This window comes from Littorina saxatilis, linkage group LG1 (assembly GCF_037325665.1).
Source record: "Littorina saxatilis isolate snail1 linkage group LG1, US_GU_Lsax_2.0, whole genome shotgun sequence".
In the NCBI taxonomy this organism is placed as follows: domain Eukaryota; kingdom Metazoa; phylum Mollusca; class Gastropoda; order Littorinimorpha; family Littorinidae; genus Littorina; species Littorina saxatilis.
The window spans coordinates 19623506-19641930 of NC_090245.1; the positions used below are offsets into that span (position 1 = coordinate 19623506).

The 18425-nt window shown below is 40.7% G+C and overlaps 1 protein-coding gene across 1 annotated transcript in view; it reads left to right on the top strand.

The window, feature by feature from the left end:
- The first annotated feature begins 4480 nt into the window (after window positions 1-4480).
- LOC138964132 (insulin-like growth factor-binding protein complex acid labile subunit) overlaps window positions 4481-18425 on the top strand; it is a 37812-nt gene continuing 23867 nt past the window's right edge. The window contains exon 1 of the mRNA XM_070336023.1: window positions 4481-5131. The gene's annotated coding sequence lies outside the window, so the exon portion shown is untranslated. The remainder of the gene's footprint in view (window positions 5132-18425) is intronic.

Consider the following 18425-nt stretch of genomic DNA (forward strand, 5'->3'; position numbering starts at 1 on the left):
CAAACACTAATTGTTCCAGCTTATTGAAATCTGCAAATAAGGAGAACGCCAATGTTAAATTTACTTTTTATAAACAGTTTTCGAATTTTGAACATACTATTTGCACTGTGGAATCTACGGACTTAAAATGAGTGTGCTATTGTACTTAGGCTGTCCCACTTCATGCTTTCACTATCTTTTTGAAAACTGTGCCTGTCCGTGATGCTCTATTACCTTACTGTGATGCTGATAGTTTTTGACCCAGATATCGCTTCAGTGTAAGGACATTTTCACATAACAATCAAGTATGCATGGCGATGACTCAATAATGGACTGTCTTGAAACAGGAAAAGCTCATTTAATGTGCAGACCACTTTAACGACACTAATATAGTATTCTTATACTTCAAGTATAGGCAAGCTCAAAATAATGTGACATTAAATGCACAGACATATTTCTGTTCGGTTAAGTAATGTCCTTACCCTTGCCCGCTTCAAAAACAATGGATTCTGAACGACCTAGACGACATCCGTTTGTTATGATACAACTAGACAACTGAGGTACCCTTTGTTGTTTATTTAATGAAAGTGAAAACACAATATTAGAAAAAAATATTTCCCGTCTCTTACTTTACTCGGGAAAAAAAGAAATGAAGTCTCATAAATCATCAGCTGAACAACGGCACCCCCCCCCCCCCCACACACACACACACACATACGGACACACGCACACACACACACACACTGACACCGCACACACGGCGGCACACTAGCACAGACAGTCGATGCTATTGTGCATTTCACAAATTTGACCATGCGAAACTGCCAAAGACATACTCAGATGTACACATGACAATCACAAAAACCGACCGACCGACAGATGTACATATTTTGCAACTACGCAAGCGCATGCCCACAAACAGTGACACCGACGCAAACGGCAAAAACAGAGAACCACACAGATAGGAACGCACGCACGCATGTCAATAGCCTAACTGCAGACATGTTTATCTGAAGAAAATGATTATTTCTCACTGTTTTAAAGCTCAGAGACTCATACAAAAAGCGCACATACTTTAGAAGTCTCTCTTTCTTCAATTCAATCCTCAAACTGGTGTGTGTGTGGTGTGTGTGTGTGTGTGTGTGTGTATGTGCGTGTGCGTTTGTGTGTGTGTGTGCGTGTGTGTGTGTGTGTGTATGTGTGTGTGTGTATGTGTTCGAGTGTGTGTGTGTTCCAGGATGTGATTGAAGAAAAAAAAGACGACTAGATGATGATGATGATGGTCGGAGGATGAGGGAAAGAGAACGATTACTCCACTACTCGTCATAAAAAAACCCTATACAGATGCGTTTGAGGGCAGATCTTTATGATGAGGCCGTTTATCGTAAAACCAATTATATGACTGGAAAGGCCGTTTATTCCCCTAACTTATTCAGTAAACAGATTGAGTTTACATGACGTAGTGTCGACACAGTGGAACCTACAACTCAGACACCCCCCAAAATCAAATTCGCAAAATCAAGGTTCCCGCGTAAAACTCAGAACTGCTAAAAGAAAACATGTTTAGCAGGTCTTTGGACAGAACAATCAAATCTGCATCCAAATCAGTCAGTTTATTTCACAGATCTTGTCTAAAATGGACGCTGTGGCATGCTGAGCGGTGTAGGTGTCAACTCCTCTGCCGCTTAGCAGGCATACTTTGAAAGGCAGTTTTTGAAGCCGTTTTAGAGCCGGGGTAGGCCTACTGATACAAAAAAATGATACATTTGAGTAACTCGCTAACACTTTGTCTTCAAACTTTCGGAGATTTGTGCTAACACATGTCGTAAAGTTCATGCGGAATTTTAAGTCATTTGAGACATCACGTCTGCTGTTATTTGTCATGTCAGAAAGAGTAGTTCTTAAATTGACGGTAGGTTTTTGCTGACTCATCGACAAATTTTAATTTGTTGAAATCTTCAAGAACAATAACAAATGCGCCACATACTCAAATGTCATATACATATTTTATCAGACATGGGTGGTATGAGGATTTCAACGCGAAAGTAGTTTTTAAGAAGTTGACTCATTCAGAGCGCCGTGAGCGCAAATGTCGGTCTACGCCTTGCAAAGTTCACTGCTGACACCGTTCAATGGCTCTTGAAAAAGCATTTTCCAAGAATTTTTGTGTGCGTTTAAACAAGTGCCCTGTGAACAGCCATTGTTGAAACTGTATTAAATGTAAGGGTAAATTGAAGCTTTCATTTTTTTTAAATGCATGCTAAAAAAAATTCTGTTCATTCGGACAGGGTACGTCTTTATTTTTAAAACTCTTTCTGGTATGTCGCATGACAGCAGAACTAATATCTTAAATGACTTGAGACTGATTCAGTGTGTAGTTTACGACATGTGTTAGCACAAATCATTGAAAGTTTAAAGACAATGCGTTCACGAGTTACTCAAATTAATGAATCATTTTGTGTCTCATTACTCGCTAAAACGACTTCAAAAACTGCCTTTATTGCCTTCTGAGAGGATTGACACCTACACCGCTCAGCATGCCTTTAACGTCCATGTTAGACAAGATATGTGAACAAAACTGACTGTTTTGGGTGCAGATGTGATTGTTCTGTCTAATGACATGCTAAACATGTTTCGATTTAGTTGTTCTGATTTTTTTGTCGATTTTATTGCGGGAACCTTGATTTTGCGAATTTGATTTTTGAGGGTGTCTGTGTTGTAGGTTCCACTGTATCGACACTACGTCATGTCCAGGTCATGGCAAGGTCCAGTCACTCTGACCTCAGCATGTCCTGTGTATGTTATGTTTCGCATTGAATGTTTAGACAATGAAATCGTTTATACCCCAGATACTCAGTCTACACTGTGGTAAAAAAAAGAAGAAAAAAAAGAAGAAAAAACCGTAGGTGAGCCCCTCCATGCCTTCCCCTTCCTCCCCGCCCCCCCCCCCCCCCCCCCCCCCCCCCGTAAGGTAAGCGTAGGGGGAATTCCCTTGGAAGGAAGAACTCATTGTGTAGTTTTGGTATCTGCAGGTTTAAATGCCGGCAGCTTGACTGTTCACACACGCACGCGGCACGCACGAACGCACTACTGAACTCACAAACGCACTCACACAACACAAACACACGGTATATGATCAGTTTTGGTCGTATCCGCAGTCTTCGTCTGGAATTTTGACCGTGCGAAACCTTCCCGATTGCACTGATGCCAGTTCGGCCTCTGCTGCACACGCGCAGCCGGACATGGCCATCGCATAATTAGCCAAAGAGCGTGCGGCCGATAGACTGATATCAATGTTGTGAAAATATGCAATTATTGCGCATGCACTGACTGACACGTAAACATGATGTGCGGCGTAACGTAAGCATAAACACAAAGAGATACACACACAGAGGCACTGATACACACACACACACACTTTTAAACTGCATCAGCATAATTGAGTCATGGCAAAGCTTTTCTACAATCATTAACGTAGGCTACCCTGGAGCTTGTGTATCAAGATAATATATTCTTGGAATTGTCATACGAGTAAGAGTTAAAGATATGGGCGTCACGATCGTCACACTCAGACAGGTTCACAACATACAGCCAACAAGAAAGAAATGCAAACTGTTTCAACATATTATACATAAACTCATTCCGACACAAGTCAAGTCAAGTCAAAGTCAAGTAAAGTATTTTATTGTTTTGGGCTTTGAAACAAAGATATAACTTTAACAAAAAACGTAAAAAATCAGACAGTTAATATATGTATACAAATTGAGCGGACAAATACAACAATACTATACAACCAAAATAAATTGGCAATATACACTTCGGCATACATACAAACAAACAAAATAGGTTTAACAAAAGCAGGCAAGAAATCAGACAGATAATATTATGTATACATTAAGCGGACACATACACACGGAACAACTCAGTGATAGTTGGTAGAAACAGGTACAAGCACACACATACTGATATATGACACACACACACACACACTGACACACACATAAATTAAATGTGCCACACACACACATACATATATACAGACACACACACTGACACAAACACATACACACACGGCACAAAACTTGACACATACACACACACCGTCACGTCACACACACACACGCACGCCCCCCCCCCCCACACACACACACTAACACTAACACGCTCTGACGTACGCACTCACGGATCGTATCTCAGTGGAATGTTGATCCGCTCGAAACTCGAGTCAAGTTACCCCACCGTCATATCACTGAGTCAAAAATCCCTCCCGCCCCCGCACCTTTTTTTTGCTGCCACCTTTCACGGAGTGACTCGATCCAGACACACACTGCCCGGCACTGGAAACCAGCGGATAACGAAACTGGACTTGAAGAGGGTCGAGAAGATAAACGATAGACAGAATGTTTTAACTGAGAGAGAGAGAGAGAGAGAGAGAGAGAGAGAGAGAGAGAGAGAGAGAGAGGCAGGCAGGCAGACAGACAGAGAGAGAGACGGACACTAGATATAGACAGACAGACAGACACTGTAGAGACGAGAGAGAGAGAGAGAGAGAGACAAAGAGTGAGAAAGAGTCGAACATCAGACCAGCTTGGCAAACCTATACCGATCAACAGGTCAATATAATGGGGATAATCCCGGATTAAGCCACTTCATCAAAGGACTTCTAAACCACTGATTTTCCCGATATATACATGTAGGCCTATACACGCATTGTGGCTGGTCAGTGCCTATAGATGAAAGATCCCGCTTTCCCCGCCCACAAAAAACCCAAACCCATAGACACAGCCAGCGAGCGACATGAACGGGAGGGACAGAGCGACTCGACTCTGGCTAAAAGCAAAGATTGTGACTACATAATCACAAGGAGGCTGTGTCAGTGTAACATTGCATCAGTCCAGCTGCTGTGTGCACACTGTTTTCCAAGAACTAATTTTAGAATTCACGGTAATACCAGTTTCAAGAACGCTCTGATTTCGGCTTCCATGCACACAAAACGTCGGTCGATTTCATAGTCTGGTGCAGACCTTGGGTATATAAGTCACCGTGTGCAGACCTGATGACAGCTGTTTTGGAGATTTTAGAGGACGAAAGATCGTTCTGCCTCGTTCAGTACATGTGTATGGTCAAGTCCATGGCAGAGACAACAAGACGGGTAAGCTCAGTTTTGTGCTATCATGTACTATACGTAGATTCTGTTGGCACTGCCGCCTGAAAAACATTATTTTCCAGATGCTGGTGGACAGGCCTTCTATTACGTATTTAGTCGCTTCGTTTGTGCAGCCAGAGTCTCTGGTGCAGCGTTCATGCGCTTGAGGTATACGGTTTTTGCGTGTGAACATTATTTTATAATTTAACAGCTCAGTATCCTCTTTGTGCGAGTGTGTCAAAGATATTCCAGGCTACGTAACGGCTTTGAGTGTGTTCCTGCGGCACTCTGAAATTGCATCTCCGAATACCCGTCTGTCAGTTTGTGTGTGCTTCAGTGTCTGACTGCATGGATGGCGTGTTGCCTGTCTGTCTGTGTGTCTTTCTTTCTGTGTCGCTCTCCCTCAGTCTCTCTTGCTGGCCCGCTGATCACCGTATTGCAGAACTTGAGTCCCACGCTGACCTGAAGTGTTGTCTTGTCAAGTTAGGTCAGTCAGTTGAAAGAAAAGACATGCTGATTTGAACTGAACGTGACCTTCGATCCTCCTAAGGTTATGCGCATTCACTGACTCAGCGAGTCTCTCTATCAGTCAGTCAGTCAGTCAGACAGTCTGTCGGAAGTCAGTGAGCCTGTCTCAGTGTCTGTCTGTCTGTCTGTCAGTTAGTTAGTCAGTAGGCTAGCCTCTCTCTGATCTATATTAGTCAGTCTCAGTGCAAGTCAGTCAGTCAGTCAGTCAGTCAGTCAGTCGTTGTGTCAGTCAGTCAGTCTTTGTGTCAGTCAGTCAGTCTTTGTGTCAGTCAGTCTTTGTGTCAGTCAGTCAGTTAGTAGGCCACGCTCTCTGTCTCTCGATCAGTCAGTCTCAGTGCCAGTCAGTCAGCCTTGCCAATATGTCAGTCAATCTCAGTGCCAGGCAGTCAATCAGTCAGGCATTCAGTGAGTCTGTCAGTCAGTGAGTCAGTCTGTCAGTCAGTGAGTCTGTGTTTCTGTCTGTCAGTCAGTCAGTAGGCCAGCCTCTCTCTGTCTGTCTATTAATCAGTCTCAGTGCCAGTCACTCAGTCACTCAGTCAGTCGATGTGTGTGTGTGTGTGTGTGTGTGTGTGTGTGTGCGTGTGTGCGTGTGTGTGTGTGTGTGTGTGTGTCTGTTTCTGTCTTTCTATCACTGAGTCAGTTTTGTGTCAGTCAGTCTGTCTGTCTCTCGGCTGTCCGTGTGTGTGTGTGTGTCTCTCTCTCTCTCTCTCTCTCTCTCTCTCTCTCTCTCTCTCTCTCTCTCTCTCTCTCTCTCTCTCTCACGTTTTGTTTACCTGTCGTGCAGAAGTTGTGCAAATGTTTGTCACGGCCGGGGGCAAAGCCGTTTTAGTGGCAAGGTATCATGACAGTTTCAGCGAGTCTCAAAGCTCTTCCAAGGTCTCCCAGTCCTCGATGTTTCGTCGTCTAAGCCACATAAAGCCTCCGGGGTGTGCAGTTCTAATCACCGAACTGAAACATTCACACAACAAAACCACGTTGCAAGCTTTATAACGGACCGCTCAATCACAAAACAAGACGGGTTAATTTAAATAACGCTTAATGACTTGCAATATAAAAAAAAGTCAAAATCAAAATCAAAGTCGACTCAACGAATATACAAATGCTAATAACCAAATGAAGTTTCGGCGCTGTTTGCTCAGTCAAGTCCACAGGGACTAATATAATAATAATACATTTTATAAATGGTTTTATGCTAAAATAACAAAACAAAACAAAAAACAAACAATAACAAACAAATAAAAAAACAAAATAGAGACAAACAACAAAACAAACAAACAAACAAATAAACAAACAAACAAACAAGCAACCAAACAAATTAACAAAAACATTCACACAAACAAACATAAAAGATTATTATCAAATGCATAATGAACACAAGATTCGAACAAGCAAAAGCACGATAAAAGTTGTGAATTGAGGAATAGTATAAAAGAAACAACTACATAGCAAGTACATTGTAATAACCATTTAGCACATTTACATAAGACATACATTTATCTACTGAAACGCGTTAAAGGTATAATCAAACAAGGCATCAGAAATATTAACATGGTCATGCTAAATGAGAACGAAATGTACCATGAAAAAGGAATGAAAAATAACTGTCTTCAAAAGTCTTGGCATTGACAGAATGTCTGAGAACGCTTGGAAGTAAATTCCAAAGATTAGTTACCGATAATAGCAGGCTAGATTTGAACAGATCTATACAAGGCAGAGGAGCATACAATTTTGGGGGTCTCTCAAATTGTGTGAAGTGAATTGAGAAGAAAGAGGTTCTGGCGCTCTTCCAATGATGAGTTTAGGCCCCCCCCAAAAATAGGTGTGGTTACGGTCCCCCAAAAATAGGGTAGGAAGGTAGGCAATCACTTTTTTTTTGTAACTTTTTTTTCTAATGTCAGTGTACAAATTAAACCTACTTGACAGGGAAATAAGTGTGCGACTCGGGCGATTTCGCTTTCATTGCGTTTTCTGCACTGGTTTTGTTTTTTTTGTTTTTTTTGACAAATGTAATAAAAAGTTACAGGGTCGGCCCCTAAAAATAGGGTAGGTCGGGTTACCGTAACCACACCTATGTTTTTTTTTAGGCCTTATGCATATAACGCCTTTGTTGTACATTTAATCTTGGATGTTTAAAAGTTGGTAATCTTCGTTGGAAACGAACACTTGTAATACAATAACCTTGAGTGCTCTTTTATGTAAACTAAATAAAGGTTTAAGAGTTTTTGCACTCGCACAATCCCATAACGTTGACGCATGATCAATGTTTGATTGAAGTGTGAGCGTCACAAGAAGTGCTGCCTGCCATGTCTGTTCAAGAAGTGCTTTATTCTGGACAAGTAAAGCCTCTTGGAAAGTACTTTAAACCAGAACTTTGTGGTTAGTAACTTCTTCAACAGTGAGTGTGAGAGAGAGAGAGAGAGAAGCAGACTGGGTTTCACCTTTTCCGAATGCAGAATCAACAAGTCGCGTAAGGCGAAAATACAACATTTAGTCAAGTAGCTGTCGAACTCACAGAATGAAACTGAACGCAATGCAACGCAGCAAGACCGTATACTCGTAGCATCGTCAGTCCACCGCTCATGGCAAAGGCAGTGAAATTGACAAGAAGAGCGGGGTAGTAGTTGCGCTGAGAAGGATAGCACGCTTTTCTGTACCTCTCTTCGTTTTAACTTTCTGAGCGTGTTTTCAATCCAAACATATCATATCTATATGTTTTTGGAATCAGGAACCGACAAGGAATAAGATGAAAGTGTTTTTGAATTGATTTCGAAAATTTAATTTTGATCATAATTTTTATATTTTTAATTTTCAGAGCTTGTTTTTAATCCAAATATAACATATTTATATGTTTATGGAATCAGAAAATGATGGAGAATAAGATGAACATAAATTTGGATCGTTTTATAAAAAAATGTTTTTTACAATTTTCAGATTTTTAATGACCAAAGTCATCAATTAATTTTTTAACCCACCAAGCTGAAATGCAATACCGATGTCCGGGCTTCGTCGGAGATTACTTGACCAAAATTTCAACCAATTTGGTTGAAAAATGAGAGCGTGACAGTGCCGCCTCAACTTTCACGAAAAGCCGGATATGACGTCATCAAAGACATTTATCAAAAAAATGAAAAAAAACGTCTGAGGATATACCCAGGAACTCTCATGTCAAATTTCATAAAGATCGGTCCAGTAGTTTAGTCTGAATCGCTCTACACACACACACGCACAGACAGACACACACACATACACCACGACCCTCGTTTCGATTCCCCCTCGATGTTAAAATATTTAGTCAAAACTTGACTAAATATAAAAATTCGCAAAACACGATCAAAACAACGATAATCGAGATAATCGCGTTTTTATCCAATCAGTCAATATCGTGTGCCTGTGTTCCGTGAGCGTGAGTGCACAGTCTGGTGCCTGTGTTCTGCGTTGTATTATGCCAGAAGCCCATCATAATAGAAGTATTTCATCCACTTGTGATTATGCTTATTTCTCCTCCCCCCAAGAAAAAACACTGAACCCCCCCCCCCCCCCCCCCCGAAAAAAGACCAACCCCCACCCCTGACCCCCTTCCTTCTATTCCTGTCCCCCAAAAGCGTGAGAAAAACAAGTTGACATGTTGCCAATAAAGTCTGAGTACAATGAAAAGTCTAGTTTCGGTTCACCCTGACACTGGCTACGCATGATTATTAATTGTGTGTACACTGAATAATTGGTTCACTGTCTAGAAAATTCTCAAGGTAACAGTTTGTATTCCTCCCCGCCGCCCCTCCCGACCTAGTGTAGGCTACTAAGCTGGGTTCTTTCAGCGGAAAAACCGTCGGATATTGAAAGTAGGTCATTCAGGGTCGTGTATAGTTGACTGAATCGCCGGCTTGGGTTTCTCCCACGACGATTGATTTTCTTGCAAGTCTCTTGTGAACATAGAATGAACAAGAAATTCCTCCGATAGGAACTACACCCCCGTCAAAGGGAAATAACCTTCTCAGTTGGTGGCAGTGAGAATGGTTATTTCCCTTTGACCAACGGGGGTGTCCGTCTATACCAGGCCTTGTATAATTTTAATCCACCAATAACTCCCTAACCGTGTGTTTGACTGGTCCCAATTTTTGTAAGGACCGTCTCAGGAATATGGCAATCCGAATGGTGCAAAAGTCCCTTTTAGCTCTTGATGTCTAAATAACACATTATTTAGCTAAATAACGCGTTATTTAGCTAAACAATGCTTTATTTAGCTATATCATGCATTATTTAGCTAAATAATGCATTGTTTAAATTAAACAATGCATTATTTACAGATACAGAAAAAAGAGAGCCCAGAGCACTAAATAATGCATTGTTTAGCATAAATAAGAGATTGTGTTTGTAAATAACTCATTATTTATAAATAATTACGCGTTTTCTCTAAACAATATATTATATGTAAATAAAGTGTTATTTAAATAAATAAAATATTATTTAGATAAATAAAATATTATTTATCTAAATAAAATATTATTTAGATAAATAAAATATTATATGTAAATAAAATATTATTTATCTAAATAAAATATTATTTATCTAAATAAAATATTATTTAGATAAATAATTTATTATTTAGATAAATAATTTATTATTTAGATAAATAATTTATTATTTACTGTTTTTGCCTTGAAATAGTATTATTACACTAAATAATGCTTTATATAGCTATATAATAGGTTTCCGCTATATAATTCATGATTTGGTAAATAATACATTATATACCGTAAATAAAATATTATATACCGTAAACAATTCATTGTTTAGCGCATCGCGAAGCCGTTTTTTCTCTTGTTGTTTTTTTCCACGTGTTTCCGTGGATCCACGAGAGCTCTGTTGATTCTCAAACTGACCAATCAGACAACTAGCATCTGTACACTAATTAAAGTCCCATTGTTGAGTGTGACGAAAACTCGTGGTGACGATTTTAAAACATGTTGGGTCACGCATGGTCCAATCTTACATGGTCCAATCTTACATGGTCCAACCTTACATGGTCCAACCTTACATGGTCCAATCTTACATGGTCCAACCTTACATGGTCCAACCTTACATGGTCCAATCTTACATGGTCCAATCTTACATGGTCCAACCTTACATGGTTCAACCTTACATGGTCCAATCTTACATGGTCCAATCTTGCATGGTCCAATCTTACATGGTCCAATCTTACATGGTCCAACCTTACATTGTCCAACCTTACATGGTCCAATCTTACATGGTCCAACCTTACATGGTCCAACCTTACATGGTCCAATCTTACATGGTCCAATCTTGCATGGTCCAATCTTGCATGGTCCAACCTTACATGGTCCAATCTTACATGGTCCAACCTTACATGGTCCAACCTTACATGGTCCAACCTTACATGGTCCAATCTTACATGGTCCAACCTTACATGGTTCAACCTTACATGGTCCAATCTTACATGGTCCAATCTTGCATGGTCCAATCTTACATGGTCCAACCTTGCATGGTCCAACCTTGCATGGTCCAATCTTACATGGTCCAACCTTACATGGTCCAACCTTACATGGTCCAACCTTACATGGTCCAATCTTACATGGTCCAACCTTACATGGTCCAACCTTACATGGTCCAATCTTACATGGTCCAATCTTGCATGGACCAATCTTGCATGGTCCAACCTTGCATGGTCCAATCTTACATGGTCCAACCTTACATGGTCCAACCTTACATGGTCCAACCTTACATGGTCCAATCTTGCATGGTCCAATCTTACATGGTCCAACCTTGCATGGTCCAATCTTACATGGTCCAACCTTACATGGTCCAACCTTACATGGTCCAACCTTACATGGTCCAATCTTACATGGTCCAACCTTACATGGTCCAACCTTGCATGGTCCAATCTTACATGGTCCAACCTTACATGGTCCAACCTTACATGGTCCAACCTTACATGGTCCAATCTTACATGGTCCAACCTTACATGGTCCAACCTTACATGGTCCAATCTTACATGGTCCAATCTTGCATGGTCCAATCTTACATGGTCCAACCTTGCATGGTCCAACCTTACATGGTCCAATCTTACATGGTCCAACCTTACATGGTCCAACCTTACATGGTCCAACCTTACATGGTCCAATCTTACATGGTCCAACCTTACATGGTCCAACCTTGCATGGTCCATTCTTACATGGTCCAATCTTACATGGTCCAACCTTACATGGTCCAACCTTACATGGTCCAATCTTACATGGTCCAACCTTACATGGTCCAATCTTACATGGTCCAACCTTACATGGTCCAACCTTACATGGTCCAATCTTACATGGTCCAACCTTACATGGTTCAACCTTACATGGTCCAATCTTACATGGTCCAATCTTGCATGGTCCAATCTTGCATGGTCCAATCTTACATGGTCCAACCTTGCATGGTCCAACCTTGCATGGTCCAATCTTACATGGTCCAACCTTACATGGTCCAACCTTACATGGTCCAACCTTACATGGTCCAACCTTACATGGTCCAATCTTACATGGTCCAACCTTACATGGTCCAACCTTACATGGTCCAATCTTGCATGGTCCAATCTTGCATGGTCCAACCTTGCATGGTCCAATCTTACATGGTCCAACCTTACATGGTCCAACCTTACATGGTCCAACCTTACATGGTCCAATCTTACATGGTCCAACCTTACATGGTCGAACCTTGCATGGTCCAATCTTACATGGTCCAATAATATATATGGACCATGTAAGATTGGACCATGTAAGGTTGGACCATGTAAGATTGGACCATGTAAGGTTGGACCATGCAAGATTGGACCATGTAAGGTTGGACCATGTAAGATTGGACCATGCAAGGTTGGACCATGTAAGGTTGGACCATGTAAGATTGGACCATGCAAGGTTGGACCATGCAAGGTTGGACCATGTAAGATTGGACCATGCAAGATTGGACCATGTAAGATTGGACCATGTAAGGTTGAACCATGTAAGGTTGGACCATGTAAGGTTGGACCATGTAAGATTGGACCATGTAAGGTTGGACCATGTAAGGTTGGACCATGTAAGGTTGGACCATGTAAGGTTGGACCATGTAAGGTTGGACCATGTAAGATTGGACCATGTAAGGTTGGACCATGTAAGGTTGGACCATGCAAGGTTGGACCATGTAAGATTGGACCATGCAAGATTGGACCATGTAAGATTGGACCATGTAAGGTTGGACCATGTAAGGTTGGACCATGTAAGATTGGACCATGTAAGGTTGGACCATGTAAGGTTGGACCATGTAAGGTTGGACCATGTAAGATTGGACCATGTAAGATTGGACCATGCAAGGTTGGACCATGTAAGGTTGGACCATGTAAGATTGGACCATGTAAGGTTGGACCTTGTAAGGTTGGACCATGTAAGGTTGGACCATGTAAGATTGGACCATGTAAGATTGGACCATGCAAGGTTGGACCATGCAAGGTTGGACCATGTAAGATTGGACCATGCAAGATTGGACCATGTAAGATTGGACCATGTAAGGTTGGACCATGTAAGATTGGACCATGCAAGATTGGACCATGTAAGATTGGACCATGTAAGGTTGGACCATGTAAGGTTGGACCATGTAAGATTGGACCATGTAAGATTGGACCATGTAAGGTTGGACCTTGTAAGGTTGGACCATGTAAGGTTGGACCATGTAAGATTGGACCATGTAAGATTGGACCATGCAAGGTTGGACCATGCAAGGTTGGACCATGTAAGATTGGACCATGCAAGATTGGACCATGTAAGATTGGACCATGTAAGGTTGGACCATGTAAGATTGGACCATGCAAGATTGGACCATGTAAGATTGGACCATGTAAGGTTGGACCATGTAAGGTTGGACCATGTAAGGTTGGACCATGTAAGATTGGACCATGTAAGATTGGACCATGCAAGGTTGGACCATGCAAGGTTGGACCATGCAAGGTTGGACCATGTAAGATTGGACCATGCAAGGTTGGACCATGCAAGGTTGGACCATGCAAGGTTGGACCATGTAAGATTGGACCATGCAAGATTGGACCATGTAAGATTGGACCATGTAAGGTTGAACCATGTAAGGTTGGACCATGTAAGATTGGACCATGTAAGATTGGACCATGTAAGGTTGGACCATGTAAGGTTGGACCATGTAAGATTGGACCATGTAAGGTTGGACCATGCAAGATTGGACCATGTAAGGTTGGACCATGTAAGGTTGGACCATGTAAGATTGGACCATGTAAGATTGGACCATGCAAGATTGGACCATGTAAGGTTGGACCATGTAAGGTTGGACCATGTAAGATTGGACCATGTAAGATTGGACCATGTAAGGTTGGACCATGTAAGATTGGACCATGTAAGGTTGGACCATGTAAGGTTGGACCATGTAAGGTTGGACCATGTAAGATTGGACCATGTAAGATTGGACCATGCAAGGTTGGACCATGCAAGGTTGGACCATGTAAGATTGGACCATGCAAGATTGGACCATGTAAGATTGGACCATGTAAGGTTGGACCATGTAAGGTTGGACCATGTAAGGTTGGACCATGTAAGATTGGACCATGTAAGATTGGACCATGCAAGGTTGGACCATGCAAGGTTGGACCATGTAAGATTGGACCATGCAAGATTGGACCATGTAAGATTGGACCATGTAAGGTTGAACCATGTAAGGTTGGACCATTTAAGATGGGACCATGTAAGATTGGACCATGTAAGGTTTGACCATGTAAGGTTGGACCATGTAAGATTGGACCATGTAAGATTGGACCATGCGTGACCCAACATGTTTTAAAATCGTCACCACGAGTTTTCGTCACACTCAACAATGGGACTTTAATTAGTGTACAGATGCTAGTTGTCTGATTGGTCAGTTTGAGAATCAACAGAGCTCTCGTGGATCCACGGAAACACGTGGAAAAAAACAACAAGAGAAAAAACGGCTTCGCGATGCGCTAAACAATGAATTGTTTACGGTATATAATATTTTATTTACGGTATATAATGTATTATTTACCAAATCATGAATTATATAGCGGAAACCTATTATATAGCTATATAAAGCATTATTTAGTGTAATAATACTATTTCAAGGCAAAAACAGTAAATAATAAATTATTTATCTAAATAATAAATTATTTATCTAAATAATAAATTATTTATCTAAATAATATTTTATTTAGATAAATAATATTTTATTTAGATAAATAATATTTTATTTACATATAATATTTTATTTATCTAAATAATATTTTATTTAGATAAATAATATTTTATTTATCTAAATAATATTTTATTTATTTAAATAACACTTTATTTACATATAATATATTGTTTAGAGAAAACGCGTAATTATTTATAAATAATGAGTTATTTACAAACACAATCTCTTATTTATGCTAAACAATGCATTATTTAGTGCTCTGGGCTCTCTTTTTTCTGTATCTGTAAATAATGCATTGTTTAATTTAAACAATGCATTATTTAGCTAAATAATGCATGATATAGCTAAATAAAGCATTGTTTAGCTAAATAACGCGTTATTTAGCTAAATAATGTGTTATTTAGACATCAAGAGCTAAAAGGTTGGACCATTTTGCACCATTCGGATTGCCATACAGGAATGTATAGAACCTGTTCACCAAGTTTTGTGACGATCGGTCCGTTCATTCTTGAGATCTACTTGCAAACACAAACACATCGAGTGAAACCTATACACACCCCTATACCGGGGGTGTAATAACAAATACAGGCATTGGGGCAAAAGCTAATTCAATACTTCTGTAAACTTGTGTCAGTGTAGACTTGTCACAATCTGTATGTCTAAACGTGATCTAAGATTGATAATGACTTGGCTACTGTGGTCTTAAAGGGTATGAATGCATTTGTAATGGGAATAAAACGATAGCCGGCGCGATACTTTGTGCGAGTTTTAATTCAGTTTACGTACTGTCAGTCTCTGAAAAGTGTTCAGAGCTGGTAAAGTCAAACCGAGATTTAAACTAAGCACCTTAGCTGAAACGAGAAAGGCAGACAGACACGGACAGACAGACAAACAGCTAGACAGACAGGGCCGAAAGACAGACAGACACACACAAACTGACACACAAACACACACATGCTGCACACACTCACTGACACACACACACCGTGGCACACACGATCACTTTCAAGCGACATTTTGTTTGTGTCAAACTGATCTTTGCGCGGTATGTACCACAGCAATAGCAAAGCACATAAGCTCAGCCCATACATAACTAAATCGAATATGCGTTCTAAACTCTTGCATTCCTCCGTGAACCGCTGGTGTGTGCATGGGATGATGTGTGCGTCAGTTGCTACAGCTGCCTCCCAGAGGCGACGAAAGAGGGATCAGCTAAACTGAAAGTATGGTGTTCGGAGAAACTGGTGTCGACCAGCTTTTGCTTTCGGTTTGGGGTTCTTTTTGGAAACTGATTCCAAATGTAGGCTACTTTCCTTTCTGGACATCTGTGGCATGCCTAGAACTGGTGTTTTACATATTATTTATTTTTGCTCGGCCTGTCTACTAAATCACTGCATGACCTCATACTCTCTTCCTCAACAAGGACGCACTGACAACTAATTATTATACTGAGCGAATTCAGTGTGCACGCCTTCACCTTATGTTTTTCTGCTTCAATACGCTTTTAATGTATGTATGGGTACAAGAAATGGTTTTGGGATGAAATTTGTGCATTTATTATCTCTTTTTTGGGATATCCCGATTTCAGCGAGAATTGAGGCTAAATTTAGAAATACTTATCTGGTCGATTTTGTTTTAATAAAGGGACTGTCTCCTCCAAAAGTTGCTCTCAATCTGTTAAAAAATGTGAAAATCTAAAATTAACCTACTGTCAGGGTTTGATGAGATGAGTGCTGGTAAGGGTAAGAATGGTGACTCAAAATTGCAACTACCAAGCACAGGATCTTTTTTGTCCGAAACAAACGTGTTTTTTGGGGTCCTCCAGCAAAAACATACCTGAAAACAGGACGACCTGTTACATGAAATGTTCGCACCACAGCAACACTATTTTTGTTACATACACATAAGGCTGCACAATGAGTTAACTTTTTTTTAAATGTGCAAACACTTGTGGTACCCCCGCCATGGAAAAATGCACAGCGAATTATCAAGTTACACACCCTTCACACTGCTTCACGTTAACCATCAGTTTCTAAAATTTGAACCTGGCAGTGAGGATAGTATCACCCCAACAGTTGGTCTTCATCCTTATTTACCCGTCTACGTATGTTCGGTTTTGATTATCTGCTAGAGGAAGTAGATATCGACAAAATATTAATTATGGCGGCCATTTGCATTTCATATTTTCCTAAATATGTGCATCCTCTTGCAAATAATTAAAACCAAACATACGTAGACGAGTACATAAGGATGAAGACTAACTGTTGCGGTGATACTATCCTCACTGCCAGGTTCCAATTAGTCGCTGTATGTAGGCTACCTTAATCGGAAAAAACTAATTACAGGCATGGGAATTTAAACTTGTAAAAAAAAAGGCGGAAAATTTATAAGTGAAGACGCGAAGCGTCAAGTCGACGGCGCGAAGCGCCTAGCCTTACTAGGGGGGTCCGGGGGCATGCTCCCCCGGAAAAATTTTTTCTCCAAAGAACCCAGATGGTGCAATCTGGTGTCATCTGAGCTCCAAGTTTGCCATTAAATTCTGTTTTTAGAATCAGAGTTTTCAGTACAAAAATGTACCAATTTTTGCTTTTTTGAAGAAAAAAAAATATATACATGTATTATATGGTTTAAATTTGTAAAAAAAAATTGATCTGTTGAGACAAACAGGAAAATGTAACTTGTAACACAATCTGTGCAATCTGCGGGTTTACTTTCAAACATAAAAGTTCAATAATTGAGGCGGGCGGTAGCAGTGCGTGAACAAAGTAGGGAAAGTTTTCGCGGGCTTTTGCGCAAAGGCCAAAGTAACCGGTGCTTTTTTTGTGTGCCTCCCCCCTTTATTTTTTCGGCGGACACTTTTGCATTTTCGGCGGAACAAAAAAAAAATTGCGGACAATTCCCATGCCTGTAATTACTTTATTCATTAGCGGTTATCACGTGTTTGATCCAGTTATACATAGTGAGCCTGATGTCAAATGACAGTGCAGAGTCTTAGGAACACAACGGTACCAAAATCAAGAGTACTGGTCAAGAAACAAAGATAGAGTTCGGGTCGTCAATAACTTTCCGCAGCAGCAGCAAGTTATCAGGATGGACTGGCCCTCCCGTTCGCCCGATCTGAACCCAATCGAGCATCTTTGGGATGTCCTGGGGCGACTGATTCGAGCGAATCATCCTCCTCCACCAAACCTCAACGTCCTGTTCCACACTCTGCAGCAGGAGTGGCAGGCGATCTCTCAGAACACTCTTCAGACATTGGTCAGGTCCATGCATCAGCGTTGCCTCGACTGCATCAATGCCAATGGAGGTCACACTCGTTATTGACTCTTGTGATTCCAATTGCTCTCTGTTCTGAATTTTGAAAATGGGGGTATGTCCATTCAAATTCAATTTTCTCGATGAATAATTCGTGTTGGTTAATGAAATTGTATCCGATCGAACAACAAGTGAATAAATTAAACTTCTGAAATATGTTTTCTGTTGTTTGTCTTAATTGCTTTGAATGGTGAATGACCAACTGAGTGGTCCTTGAATTCTTTTGAGTAGTGTATCATGCCGAGTCCCATCCCTG